Source organism: Odocoileus virginianus, chromosome 4 (assembly GCF_023699985.2).
Source record: "Odocoileus virginianus isolate 20LAN1187 ecotype Illinois chromosome 4, Ovbor_1.2, whole genome shotgun sequence".
NCBI lineage: Eukaryota > Metazoa > Chordata > Mammalia > Artiodactyla > Cervidae > Odocoileus > Odocoileus virginianus.
In genome coordinates, this window is record NC_069677.1 from 71,397,962 (window position 1) to 71,413,676 (window position 15,715).

The window sequence follows — 15,715 nt, forward strand, 5'->3', positions numbered from 1 at the left end:
TCCTCTCAGCTCTTTGAGAGTGTGTAAGTCGCTTCAGTCATGTCTGACTCTTTGTGACCCTCTGGACTGTAGCCTTCCAGGCTCCTCTGTCCATGGGATTCTCCAGGCAGTACTGGAGTGGGTTGCCATGCCCTCCCCCAGGGTATCTTCACGACCCAAGGATCAAACACGTGCCTCTTACACCTCCTGCATTGACAGGTGGGTTCTTTACCACTAGTTCTACCTGGGAAGCCCCTCAGCTCTTAGAGTCTCACTTTTATTTTAAATCAGCTTTACTGTTGTATAATTTACAGAGTAAAAATGTTCATATTAGATGTATAGTTCAAGGAGATTTAGCAAGAACCACTGTCCTAAAAGAGAGGGAAAATTTACATTGTCCTCAAACTATTTCTGTGCCCCTTCCCAATTTTCCTACCCTGAAATATTTGACAACTGCTCATCTGAGTCCTATCACCATAGATTCGTTCTGCCAGTTCTAGATCTTCACATGATTGAAGATGTGTATATACGAGATGTACATATATTTTCAGTCTGGCTTCTTTCATTTTGCATAGTGGCTTTTAGATTCATCCATGTTACTGCATACATCAACAGTATACACCTTTTTACTGTTTAGTGGATATTCTACTATATAATTAAATATACCCAAATTCATCTTATCTATTCAGTTAAGGGACATCTGGGTTGTTTCTAGTTTGGACTATTATGAATTAAAACTTCTAAGAACTTTCAAGTAAAAGTCTTTTTTGTCAATAAGCATTCATTTCTTTTGGGTAACTAACAATGGAATTAATAAGTCATGAGAAGTGTATGTTATATAAAAACCTGCAAAATAGTTTTTCAAAGTGGTTCTGCCATTTTATGGTCTCATCAGCAACACTCAAGAGCTCTAGTGGCCCTACAACCTTTTGGATACTTGTCAGTTTCCTTAATTTTAGCCATTTTAGCAGGTGTGAAGTGGTATCCCACTGTGGTTTTAATTTGCATTTCCCTGATGACTAATGATGTTGAGCAATTTTCATATGCTTTTTAAAAAATTGGTGTATAGTTGCTTTATAATGTTGTGCTAGTTTCTGCTCTACAACAAAGTGTCATATGCTTATTATTAGCAATTTATACGCACCTTTTTTTTGGGTGAAGTTTCTATTCAAATCTTTTGGGTTGCTTTTGACTACTGAATTCTAAAAGCTCATTTACATACTTTAGATGTAGATATTGTCTGTGGTCTGTGGCTTTCCTATCCGGTTTCTGAGCAGTAGCCTTTGAAGAGTAGGAGATTTTAATTCTACTAATTTTATTAATTTAATTAATCAAATTATCTTCTGTAGTTAATAAATTTGTATCCTGTCTTAGGATTTCTATCTTAAGGTCACAGATGCTTTAAGGTTTTTAGGGGTTTCAAGTGTTATGTTTAGGTCTATAATCTATTTTGAATTAATTTTCATGTACAGTATGAGGCTGAATTTCAACATTACCCAGCATCACTTGTTCGAAAGACTATCCTGTCCCCATTGAACAGTGTTGGAGCCTCTGTTGAAAAGCAAATCACCATACATATAGATTTATTTCTGGATTCTCTATTCTTTTGTCTTTGTATATACCAATACCATTCTGTCTTAATTATTGTAGCTTTATAATAAGCCTTAATAATGTAAATGCACCATTTCTTCTTTTTCAGAATTGTTTTGGCTATTCTAGGTCCTCTGCACTTCCATAGTGCTACTGGAATCACTGTGCCTATTTTCACAAAGAAACATGCAGGGGTATTGACTGGAATTTCATTTAATCTAAATCTCCATTTGGGACAATGGAGACCTTAACAATATCAAGTCTCCAATCATTATAATCCATGAACATAAATGTATCTCTCCATATATTTACATACTCTTTCATTTCTCTAAGCAATGTCTATAGGCCTTTCATTAAATTTACTCCCAAATATTTCATGTTTTATGATGCTAATACAAATGGTACTGTTATACTAATTTCACTTTTCACTGTGTTTGTTGTTGGTATAGAAAAATACAGTTGATTTATGTATATTGATCTTATCACTTGCCACTTGGCTAAATTCACTTATTAAATAATTGGGGGGGGTGGTAAATTCCTTGGGATTTTCCATATAGACAATGGTACTGTCTGAGACTAGAGAGTTTTACTTTTTCCCTTTCCAATACTTACTGCCTTACTGACTACTGCACTGGTTACAATCTTCAGAACTATACTGAATAGAAATGTGAGTTCAGAAATCCTTGCCTTGTATCTGATCTTAGGGAAAAGTACTGTCTTTCACTATAATGACAGCTGCAGCTTTTTTAGTAGATATCCTTAATCAGATTGAGAAAGTTCTATTTCTAGTTTGTTGAGATTTTTAAAAAATCTCATGAAGTGGTTTAGTTCTGTTAAATATCTATTCTGAACCTGTTGAGATGGTCATACAATTTTTACCCTTTATTTTGCTAATGTGATGGAAGAGGGGTGAGAAAACTGAAATTCAGCTTCAGGCACGGGCTATTTTGGTAGGGCATCCAGAAGCGATACTTCCCACTCAGATGAATACACATGGCAGTAAAGAGACAGGAGTTGAAAATAAAAACTTGGGAGTAAGTACCAGATAAAGGTTTTAAAGCCACAAGAGTGGACAAGACTGATCTACACAGAATGAGAAATGAGACAAAGACAAAACTCTGAGGAAGCCTGATAACTATAGGGTGAAGAGAAGGATACAAGGAAGGAGACAGAGAATGAATTTTCAAAAGGCAGGAAGAGAACCAGCCAAATGTGACTTGGAAGTCAAGGGAGGAAAGTGCTACATTCTTTCAACATTCTGAATTCCAAAGAGTTTGTGTACTAATAAACATTAAAACTATACCTTTCTTTTGTACATGTTTCTCCCTCATTTCATGTAGAAATTTGAGGAGTTAATAAAACTTTAAATAGCATACATATAATGATGGAAAATAGAGAATGTTACACAAATTTTTATGTTGCTATTTGTGTGTTCTATTTCAGGAAACATCTGGAGCAGAGAGTATGAGGTAAAGAACTTCCACCACTTATCTCAGCTGATGAAAGGGTTCAAGAAGAAAATGATCCGCATAAATCACAGACACAAGGGACAACTGTTTGAATATCCATGTTATTTAAATAGGACATTCTGAAGACTAGACAGGGAAAAATTGTAGAAAAGTGCCTAAAATTTTTTTTAATAGAGTACACAAGGTGTGATGATTCAGAAGGAATGAGTCATTTAGAAATAATACGATAATCTGCCTGGAAAACACCGACACTCTGTAGTGGATGACTCAGTATGGAAACTGATCCCAAGAGAATGATTTAGAGGGATATAAAAACATATACTACAGAGCTACTTGTAGGATAAAAAAAGGAGACCTGGAATATTTTATCTGTTGTAATCACTTCAAAAATTGCTGAGAAAATAAGAAATCTCATAGAAGGCAATATTTTTCTGATGCTCAAAGAAATTACATATATGAACATGAAAGAACAATTAATGTTCTAGGTTTAACGCTGATGTCTTGATGAGGCTAAAAGTAAAATAAGAACATCTTAGCAGCAGGCCTAATTTGAGCATACAGGAACTAGGAAGTGCTTAAAGACTTACTTTTTTCTTTACTCCAGTGGAGAAGGAGGAAATGTGGCTGAGGGAAAAAGCACCAGGGCAGGCAGGAGTTCCTTGTCCAAGCTTCTACTTCTGCACTGACAAGCTCAGTAAGATGGTCAAGTCAATGCCCTCACTGGGATTCACCTTCTCTTCTGGAAAAATAGGACAAGAGATGGTTCTGGGGTCTAGGGAACACAAGAAAAGCAAAACATTCTTTCTTGCTTTGAATTACAAAAAAAGCAATATTTTACCCAAAAACTATTCTGTATTTTTTGATGTGGAAAGCACACTATTAATTTCTTAAAAATATTAATGTATTTGGCTGTGCTGGGTTTTAGCTGAGGCACACAAGAGCTTTAGTTATGGCATGTGAACTCTTAGTTGTAGCATGTGGGACCTAGTTCCCTGTCCAGGGATCAAACCTGTGCCCCCTGCATTAGGAGTATAAAGTCTCAGCCACTGGACCACCAGGGAAGTCCCTGAACTGGCTATTAATTTTTAATGCATGTAATTTGCAAAACTACTGATTTCTGAGTATTTGCTCTAAGCGGCAAACCATGAAGTTAAACTGTGCATGTGTGCACGCTCGCTCACTCAGTCGTGTCTGATGCTTTGCAACCCCATGGACTGTAGCCCACCAGGCTCCTCTGCCCATGTGATTTGCCAGACAAGAATACTGGAGTGGGTTGCCGTTTCCTTCTCCAGGGAATCTTCCCAACTCAGGGATCAAACTGGAGTCTCCTGCACTTCTTGCATTGGTAGGTGTATTCTTTACCTTTGAGCTACCTGGGAAGTCTGGTGATTAAACTTTGACCATTTTATAATTAAAAAATTCTCTATAATACATTCCAAAACATCAACAATAGCTATCTCAGTTGCTGGTAGTACTTTAAGTTACTCTGATTCATATGTTTCCCTTTTCTAAGGCTTTTCTTATTTTGGAGCAGATAACATAAAGATAAAATCACATTCTATAGTTGAAAATCATTTGGATGATTTAGAAGAAAATATATACAACCCAGTTTAATAAACATTTGATGCTACTACAAGCCAGGTACTCTTCAAGACAAGGAAACTACAAATCCTATAATTTTGCCTCAAGCAAGCTTACAGTGTAATTAGGCAGAGAAAAGAATATTTTTTATATCAAGGAAGGCACCCCAGAGAGCAGGACTGCCAAGCTGAGTTTGGAATGGAGCAGAAGCAGTGGCTGTTGAAAGAAAGGGAAGATGCCTTGTGGATAAAGAAGGACAGGCAGGAGGTGGCCTGGGACGTGTGAGGAGCTCCTGGGAGCTTGGTGTTATTTCAATGTCAAGTGTGGAGAGGCTTCTCGGTGCTACCACTGAAGGGGTGGGGAAGAGGCAAGAGCATCAGAGAGTCCCTAAGCGGCTTCAGTGGGGGTAAGGGGGCCTCGGTCAGGTTTACACTGTGGGCGTATCACTGTGTAGCGCCGCGGAGGACAGGGCTGGGGAAGCAAGACCAGAGCCAGCAGACCAGGTAGGAGGGCTCGGCAGAGAGAGTTCAGAAGACAATCAGTGAGCTATAAATGAAGGCAGCTCGAAGGCTCATGTGACTACCCGTGATCAAAAATCTATGAGTACGATCTGAATTAAGTTACCTTTATTTCTTTTTAAAGATTTTCTTTCTGTTTGGTGCTGGGTCTGTTGCTGCGTGGACTTTTCTCTAGGTGTGGGGAGCAGGGGCTACTGACTGCTGTGGCTTCTCTTGCTGTGGAGCCTCATGTGGGCTCAGTAGTTGTGGCTCCCGGGCCCTAGAGCACAGGCTCCAAAGTTGTGGTGCGTGGGCTTAACTGCTCCACAGCATGTGGGATCTTCCCTGATTAGGGATTGAACCTGAGTCTCCTGCACTGGCAGGCAGATTCTTTACCACACAGTCACAGAGGAAGTCCATAAGTTATCTTTAAATCCTGTTCTTTTCTGTATCCCTGTGCAAATACAAATTCTGGCCAAAGCTGACAAGAGATCCTGCATTCAGTTTTATTAGGTAATTACGGATCTTTAAAAAGAAAAAAGGACTATTTAAGTACCCAAAATGTTTAGGGTATCATAGAAAACAAGCAAAGCTCCTGACTATAGGAACTTACAAAACAAATGAGGCAAAAAAGAATAAATCAATTCATTCAACTGGAGTATACAGGGGTATACTGGGGGGCACTTCTGGGTCTTGATGGAAATCATATTCTAGTGACAGTTCCTGTTAGAACATAATTTTTACATCCACCTTTCTTTTTCTGACAAGTTTATTGTGGTACAAGTGAGCAGAGAAGCTCTCCAGAGGCAAGTGGGCAATTCTAGGTGATGACCAGGAACTTGGAGTTAAATAAATAGAAGCCTGAGTCAGGGGAAAACTTGCTTGAATGGGACAATAACAGACCAGAGAAAAATCCCAAAAGATGGCATGGATGTCAGTAGCTGAGGAGGAGTCTGAAATTGCTTTGAACGTGGCTTGGATTTGACAGATCGAAGTTATAACTGTTTATTTCTTAAACAACAGTTTTAATCTTTGTAAAAGTAATGACTGTAGAAATAAGACATGACTGCTGAAAAAAAAAAAGAGCAAGAGAAAATACAAAGAGGAAAATAAAGATCACACCCAGAGACAGTATCAGTATGAAGATTTTCCCCCTTTTTGACTTTCAACACACACATAAACATACACATGAATAGACATGTGGAATTTTGCAAATATTTATCAATTTTTAAAACAAAAGTGAGACAATTATAGTTTATTATCTGCTTTTTCCACTTAAGATAGGAAAACACCTTTTCATGAAAATAAAAATCAACGGCATACATCCTAGATACAATCTGTGGACATACCAAATTTACTTGTTCAGCTCTTTACTAAGGCACATTAAAGCTCTATGATAAGAAAGGTACATAAAGGAAGCAAGCAGCAAGCAAATAATAAAACCGACTTCAGCTTTGGCAGTATTTTCAATATTTTAAAGGTGGAAATAGGTAAGACATGGAAGCTCATGAGATTTTAGTGTTCCAGACACTAGATGAATAATGTCTGATTCTGGAATTCTTTGTGGATGAAGAATTTCCAAAAGGGGAGCTGGAAAAAAAAGACTGCAGCCCAACACACACTAAAAATGAAGTAATTTCAAATCTTCACATCTGCAGAACAGATAGAATGTCAAAGACGGCACCCAGACAACCAAAAGCAGTGGGTGGACTGCCAGGAAGAAACCAAGTGCCATTCTGGTGACCGTCCATAACCATGGCTTTCCCAGGAATTGACACTGAGCTCTAACACAGAGAGCACTGAACCTTTCTCATAAGATGCTAGGCCACCTTAAGACTTCATGGACCCTCTTCAGGCCTCGCTTCCTCCAGCGCTTGGCTGGGCTCTGTGAATTACAAACTGAGCTCGTCAGAGTTCCCTTGGAAGCTGCCAATACTAGCCATTTCCCACTGAAATTAGAATAGCTCTGCTGTTATCTGCTTTACTGGGTTGGCCAAAAAGTTCCTTCCGTTTATAAGTAAAATAAAAGACACATTTTTCATTTTCACCAAGAACTTCACTGAACAATGTATTCTCTGTTTTGTTCCACTATCTTCTGCCATTTTTCAGGCAACTTCATCATTCCATCTTTGCAAAAGTTTTTCTCTTTTTGAGCAAAGAACTGTTCCAGGTGGTTTTTTACAGTCTTTTAGGGAATTGAAATTTTTCCAGTAAGAGAATTTTTTAAAGACTGAAATAAATGGAAATCTGAAGTTGCAATATCTGATGAATACGGTGGATGAATCAGAATTTCCCAGTCAAGCTGTAACAGTTTTTGCCTGGTCATCAAAGAAACATGCAGTCTTGCTTATCCTGATGAAAGATTATGAGCTTCTGTTCACAAATTTTGGACACTTATCATCGACCACTACTTTTCAGTTAGTCTAACTGGGAGCAGTACCTGCTGGAATTAATCGTTTGGTTTTCTGGAAGGAGCTCATAAAAGAGGACTCCCAATTCCGCCATATGCACCACATCACCTTTTTTGGATGAAGACTGGCCTTTGGTGTGGTTGGTGGTGGTTCATTTTGTTTGCCCATGATCTCTTCTGTTCCACATTATTGTACAGTATGTACTTTTCATCACCTATCACAATTTGTCTTAAAAAATGGAATGTTCTGGTTATGTTTCAGAAGAGAATCACATGTGTAAATATGGTTAAGAAGTTCTTTTTCGTTTAACTTAGGCAGAATCCAAACATGAGAGCAATTTAATATAACCAAGCTGGTGTAAATGACTTTCAAATGTTTATTGATTTTGATATTTTGACTAAGTTGGCTATCTCCCTTAGTGTAGATTATTCTTAATTAATGTCTCAGTTTGATCGCTATCAAATTCAACTGTTTTACCATAAAGCATTGTTCAGCAAAGAATCTCTAGCATGCAACTTTGCAAACCACTTTTGACATGTTCAGGCTTCCCTCATAGCTCAGATGGTAAAGAATCCACCTGCAATGAGGAGACCCCAGTCTGATTCCTGGGTCTGGAAGATCTGCTGGAGAAGGGGTAGGCTACCCACTCCAGCATTCTTTGGCTTTCCTTGTGGCTCAGCTGGTAAAGAATCCACCTGCAATGCGGGAGACCTGGGTTCAATCCCTGGGTTGGGAAGATCCCCTGGAGAAGGGAAAGGCTACCCACTTCAGTATTCTGGCCTGGAGAATTCCATGGACTGTATAGTGCATGGGGCTGCAGAGTCGGACACAACTGAGCAACTTTCACTTTCACTTGACATGTTCGATCAGTCACAGCACCTTCTCTATACACTGCAAAAGTCTTTCCTTACATTTCAGTTGTGTTTTTACTTTTCTTGAAATAATAAAGCATAATATGCTGAAAATATTGCTTCTTTTCTTTCATTTTCAATATTAAAATGGCTATGCAAAAATTCACCTATTTTGGTAAGTTTTCTAAAAAATGTGTGCTGATATGACAGTTGTAACAATACAACCTAACAAAATTGTGTTGAGTGAAGTTAAATACACTAAGCCCTATAAAGCCACCTTACAGAAAAAAATTGAATGAACTCTTTGGCCAACCCAATACATATTGGATGGATCTCTAAAAAATATTTTATTTGAAAAAATACAAATAGCTCAAAGTTATTCTTAAAAATCATGTGATTAAAAAAATAACATTCACCATTCAGACTGTTAATCACAAAGGTTAAAATACAAATTTATAATGAAGGGATCTGAAAGTCACCACCATAACACGTTAGTTAAACTTAGAATCACTAATGGTGGGATAATCAGATAGTATGTACCTCCCAACTGGATGCAATATGAAGCCTGAATATCATGCATGGACTTTTCTTGCCAAGAATATTTAGCTTTAATCAAACTTTCAGATTTAACATTCAATTATAGGAAATACAGGCAATAGAGAAATACGTTTTAAACAACCATAGGTAAACAGAGAAGTTCACAATGTGGCTCATTCTGTAAGACAACTGGCCAGGTCTCTTCAATAAGTCAGTATCATGAGGGAAAAAGCACATGTGTGGAGCTTGGAAGGGGGCGTGGTGGAAAGAGTATCAACTATAAACGCTCTGAGGTGGGAACATGTCTTAATATTTTAGCAAGGTGAGAATCCCAGTGTGACTAGACTTTGACTTTTACTGAGTGAGATAGGAAGCTACTAAGGAATTTTAAGCAGAGAAATTACATGATCTGACTTACTTTTAAAACAAGGTCATTTTAGTTGCTCTTATGGGAACAGACTACAGGGGACAAGGGTAGAGGTAGGGAGACCAAAAAAGGGGGCCAAATTTGCCTAGAATATTCCAGGCAAAAGATGATGCTGGCCTGAACCAAGTGACAGTAGAGGAAAGGTGAGCAGTCAGGTTCGGGATATATTTTGAGACAAGAGCCAGTGGGACACATGCAAGGGCTCTGTTGAAAACAGAGAGGTCGAGGGTGAATCTAAGGGTTGATTTTTTTAAAACCGTTGTTTGTTTCCCTGAACAACTGGAAGAAGAAAACTGAGATAATTCAGACTGGGAAGACTGCAGGAAGAACCAATTCATTGGTGGGAGATGAAGCAGTGGTGGCAAGAAGGTCAGTAATTCAATTTTGGCTGTTACTTTTGAGGTACGTAGTAGTGCTGTTAGAGAATTAAACCTAGACTTCTGGGGAGAGATTTAGGCTGGTATAAATCCGAGACTCATATTTAAAGCCTTGAGACTAGATGAGATCACCAAAGGAGGGAATATACAAAGAAAAGAAATACATACATATCCTATAATAAATCTTATTCATTAAGATTCTACAGAAATCTATGTTTCTCTATAGGAACAGAATAAGAAAGAACCAACCATGGCTAAGCCTAGGTGCTGTTCAATAGAACTGTCTGAGATGATGAAATATTTTATATATCTGTGACATTCATGTGGCTATCGAGCACCTGAAATATGGCTAATGCAACTGAATAGTTGAAAACTTAAATGAAGTAGCTCCATGAGCTAACGGCCACAGGAGAGTAGTAGCTACGGTACCTGAGCGTCTGAGGGAATGAAGCGGCATCAGCAGAGAAGACAGAAGAGAAGTGGTCAGAGAGGGAGGAACTGTGAGAGTTCTCCACGGGTCTCTCGTGTTTCTGTACACACTGCAAGCAATGCACTGCATGCCTTGATAATTAGTGATAAGATATTTTATATAATATGACAGTTCCCTATGATCTTTTTCAAGAATGTCTGTATAGCAAACGACCTTGAACACTTGATACTGCCTCCCTCTGGAGCAGAGAAGGCATGCTAATTGCCCATCATAAAAGATTTGCATTCTCTAAGGTCAGGCTTCCTTTCTAATAACACAACCTACCACGCCGGTAGCTGTAGTTTGCCCCCTTTCGCATTGCCTCAGAGTGACTGGGGCTAAGGGAACCAGTACAAAAAGACTCCTACTGTGGCTACTGCCATTGCTGTGTTTATTATAGACAATTTACCTGTCTCTGATGCAGAAGTCTTGTGCCTTCTACCACCATTCATGAAACTAATGGAGTTTCTGTAGTGTAGCGGTTATCACGTTTACCTCACACCATTCATGAAACTGGCAAGCTAAACTGTTGGCTTACAAACAGGGTAAAATCTAAGATATTGCACAGTTCTCGACAAATATTTTAAAGTGAATGAGGTATTTCAAGGAGGAGACAGTGGTTAACTCTGTTCCTGAATGTTAAACCAGGTAAGTATAGAGAAATGTGTTGATGAAATTTGGGAAGCAGAAATACGACTGGCTTGAGTTAAAAACAAACAAAAAAGAGAATGGGAAGACAGAAACTATCAATAGAATATAGACAACTCTTCCAAGACATTTTGCTGTGACGTTTAACTGAAATAAGGCAATAGTAAGAGAAGAAGGTGGAGTCAAGGAGAAATATTTTTGAGATGGGGCAATACAAGCATATTTTCATGTATAAGACACTGACTCAGAGAGGGTACAACTGATATAAGAGAAAGAATTACAAAGCACTTAGGTTAATAGGAAAGAAAGCAGAGTACATGGATACTATGGCAAAGAGTGGGTAAGTATGGTGGTGGAAGCTTTTGAAAGCTCTTTTTCTTCTGTTTCTTTTTTGAACTAGGAAGTAAGGTCAATAGCTGGAAGTGAAGAGTAGGGAGATGGTGAAACATGTAAGGAGACTGAGTAATAATCATCTAGGGGAAATGAAAGAGAAAATGACTAGGGAAATCTAGTATGATTGACAGGCAGCATTATGGGCCCACTTGAGGTTATGATCATTAATTTGACAAGCACCCAGCCACATGGTTTTATAGGCATGGAACAGGCAAAGAATTGTATTTGATCAGTGCTGTGGATTAGCCAGGCAAGGCTGCTGAAGTGAGAGGGAGGCAAAGGACCTGAGGATGTATGCAAGGTAGAGATGATGATGATAACGACGATGGACTCCAAGCTTCTATCCTATCTCCAGAAATTGTAACCCATTCACTGAGCCCTATAGAACACATGTATAGACATCAGCAAATTCCCCAGATCTTGGATCTCTTCTTTGAAACTTCCTTCAACTTCCTCATTTAAATTGAATCTGTACTCTCCCCTGAGGATGCTGCTTTCCCTGTAGCCCTCTTAGATGATGACTCTCTTCCACACCCTTCAAACATGAGGCCTGGTAGGAGCCCTTCTTGTTCTTCTTTGCTTCTCTGCTTGCCCTCCCCCTAAGTCCCCTGCTCGGAGTCGCATATCATTCAATTCTACCACCCACCTGCCTTCCTTATTGCAGGATTTAAGGCTTCCCAAAGTCACTCCCTTTCATTCCTTGATTTTAGCTTTTGGCTCACTGTCACTCCAACAGTATTTCTAGCGTATTTCCTATTGATTTTGACAGTCAGATAATCCATCTGATATCCTGGCCTCTTCAGTTCTTGACCTTTTCTCTACTATGTTAAATATACTGTTCTTGTCCTCTACTCTGTCTCAGCCACTTTCTCCCATGATCTTACCCTAAGCCTTCAGAACATCCAGAAGTATATTTTAAGAGCCACACATCTGAAGGAGTAGCATTTACCCAAAATGTGCTAGTGAGCTGAGAGTGAGTGGGCTTCCCTGGTGGCTCAGTTGGTAAAGAATCTGCCTGCAATGCAGGAGACCTGGGTTTGATCCCTGGGTTGGGAAGATCCCCTGGAGAAGGGAATGGCAATCCACTCCAGTATTCTTGCCTGGAGAATTATAAGGACAGAGGAGCCTGGAGAGCTACAGTCCACAGGACCACAGAATCGAACATGACTGAAGTGACTTTCACTTTCACAGTAAGAACATCCTCTCTAGGACTCCACTGGCAAAGTCAAGAAGATGGTCATTCATCAGGCAAAAGACCATCCTTTGCAGGAATTATGCTACCATCATCAGCAGATAACGAGACAGCAAGAAAGAGAAGTAGGAATACTTCTTTGAGTACTCTTATCGTGGGCTTATATTCCTTAAATGCAGGGGAGAGGTATGTGTGAATGCCTTGGGAGGGAGAAGTAGAGGCAGGCTGTTGTGCTGACTGATCCTTCTTGAACTGGACTTGCAAAGGGAAGATTAGTATTATCACTTAAAAAGTATTCATATGCTAGGTATTGTGTTGAACACTTAAATGCATTTTCTAATTTATTTTTATGCCAGCACTGAGCACAGTAGTATCTCTATTTCACAGATCAGTAAACTGAGGCTAAGTTTAAAAAAAAATTTGCTCATATTACATACTTAGAAAGTGGAAAAACTGACTGAGCATAATTTTCTCTAACATCAAAGCCCCTCTGTCTTACGCCATATCCATACTAAAGCCAAAGGAGCTGGGATAGACAGTACTTGAGTCCCTGCCATAATTTCAGATTTCTCAACATATAGAGAAGGAAATATCTCAAATCTCAGCAAGAACAAGAAAGAGAAAAGAGTCTGGAAGGACAGAAAGATGGAAGGATGGCAAGAAGGAAGGAAGAAGGGAAGGAGTGAAAAAGGAAGGATGTACATAAATCTATAGAACACTGAAATTCTTTGTAGTAACATGGATAAAAAGAACATAAAAGGTTCTTTTTTAATCTCAATTTTGTGTTTCAGAAACCTTGATAACTTAATAAATTTATTAGTGAATGATGAAATTGTGACACATAAAATAGCCAAACAAAATACGTAAAATACATTAACAGAGTAAAATGGAGACCCTTAAGGACCAATGAATAATGTTAATGCTACCTATCTGAACTTTAGGTCACAAGCATATTACCAAACTTTATAAGCATAATTAAGACAATGGGCTTGTTCAATAATAAAGCTGAGAAATAATTAAAGGCAAATACATGCATGGCATCATATCCAGAAGCAGAGCTATATACAAGACATGCCATGAAGTCAAACACATAGCTTAATCTTTTTTCTCTAGAAGAAGAGACCTATAAGATTAAATCAATGAAGGAAATGAAAAATGCAGAAGACTGTAAACATGAAAGAGCTGCAAGCATCAGGGCAAGAAACAAATTAATGTATTAATAAGTGTGAAATACGAGATATGATTTGGAGGAAAAGAAATACAAAAGTTTAGCACAAAGATTCTCTGAATAAAAGAAACTTGGAAATAATTTCATTTATTCACAAGGTATTTATTAAGCATTTACAGCACTGCTAAGTTTCTCAGGAACGGAGATGATGGGATTCAGGTGGCAGTGTGATGGATCAGGGAAACAGAAGTAGAAATGAGTCAGAAACCCACTGCAATTTACTCATCCTCATATACCCAATGTGGAGCCAGTGCACAGCATAAGACAGGAATTCAGTGTTATTTTCTTAATGTATGAACTGTTAGATGCTGCGGAGCACCCCAAAATTCAACTGGAGGAGAGGAACAGAGCAAATGGAAATATCTGGAACAGCCCAATTGAAATTTCTACAGGCATTATTTTGAGCTGACAATTTTCAGTTTTCACGTGTCTCTCAGAAGAACCCAGTGCTTCCCCATTTCTTTGTTTGTGCCCTGGATACAGTTTTGATATCTTATTTATTGAGCCAATTGATCCCCTCTATTTAATCAACCTTAACGTATCTCAGTTGAAATCATGCTATAAATAAGATCATCGCTTCACTTTTGCACAGATTCATCAAACCTCTGAGCCCGCCCACTGGAAAAGTGCAGGAAGCACTTGTCTATCTTTAAGTCAATTTCAGGCAAAAAGTTGTGGTCTTTTGGGCTTCAGAGTAGTACCCAACTAAACAAACTTGGTGCACAAGTCTGAGCCACCACTTCTAGTGGGCCTCTATGGCCACAATTTCAGCAGAAAAAATTTTAACAGGTGTGTTGGGAGAGTAGGGATCTGGGAAAGAGGATCCTGAGATCAGACAGGAAAGCAGAGATGAGAACCAGGTTTCAGGGGGAGACATAATGGGTGTCCAAACAAGAAGGCTAGAAGTGGGTATAGAGGTTGACCACAGAGTCAGAAATCTGAGAGTAGGAGAGATGAGAATAAACAGAGTTATTTGCTGTAACAGAACAAGTGAGATTCTTTAGGACTTGCTTTGTGTTTTCTGGGCATACATATGGTTATGTTAGACTGAGCTGACAAGTCCAAGTCGAGGGCCACCACCAAGCCTGTCTCACCACCTGTCATTCAGCCTGAAGGACATGAGAACCTGCGACACTCCCAAAGTTCTTCATTCAGTTGGCATTCTATATGTGGGACAAGCACCCTCTGTTTCCCTGTAGATGGGGTCTAGCAAGGGTTTCAGTTCAGTCGCTCAGTCGTATCCAAAAAAAAAAAAAAAGTCGTGTCCAAAAAAGCAAGGGTTTACTTGTTACTAATTCCTTACTGTATACAAGACAACCCAGTATAGCTGGTACACACGCAACCAGAATAACTTATGGGGGCAATATATCTTTTTACAGATACCTTGGTAGGTGTTTGTAAGTCCAAAAAAGTACAACGGCCATCGTGACATATTTGTCGGCCATACCTAGGATATGAATTCACTGTGCTCAGTCACTCAGCCATGTCCGGATCTTTGCAACCCCATGGACTGCAGCCTGCCAGGCTCCTCTGTCCACGGGATTTTCCCGGCAAGAATACTGGAGTGGGTTGCCATTTCCTCCTCCAATAAGCTCACTAAAGCCTATCAACCCTATTGCCAAAACCTCTCTCAATTCTGACCACTTCTAATTAGAATCCTGCTACAATCTTGGCCCAAGTTACCCAGCTCTATCACCTGCACTACGATTATGGCCTTCTGACTGGTCTCTCTCTTTCAATGTTGCCTCTGCATACTCCAGTAGTTTTCCAAACAGCACATTTAGAGCAATACACATCAGTGAATCACACTTCTATTTAAAATGCTCTAATGGTTACTAGTCACCAAAAACAAGACGGGAGCTGACTGTGGCTCAGATCATGAACTCCTTACTACAAAATTCAGACTTAAATTGAAGAACATAGGGAAAACCACCAGGCCATTCAGGTATGACCTAAATCAAATCCCTTGTGATTATACAGTGAGAGTGACAAACAGATTCAAGGGATTAAATCTGATAGAATGCCAGAAGAACTATGGATGGAGGTTTGTAACACTGTCTAGGAGA

The 15,715-nt window shown here is 39.1% G+C and overlaps 1 protein-coding gene across 2 annotated transcripts in view; it reads right to left on the reverse strand.

Annotated features, from left to right (window-relative positions):
• Window positions 1-15,715, reverse strand: part of PPP2R3A (protein phosphatase 2 regulatory subunit B''alpha) — a 218,635-nt gene that overhangs the window by 170,411 nt on the left and 32,509 nt on the right. Inside the window, exon 1 of one of the 2 annotated variants that reach the window (XM_020889171.2) lies at window positions 3,626-3,713. The exons of the other annotated variant lie outside the window; for it this stretch is intronic. The gene's annotated coding sequence lies outside the window, so the exon portion shown is untranslated. Of the gene's footprint in view, window positions 1-3,625; window positions 3,714-15,715 lie in introns of those variants that run through there. 2 annotated transcript variants of the gene reach the window in all.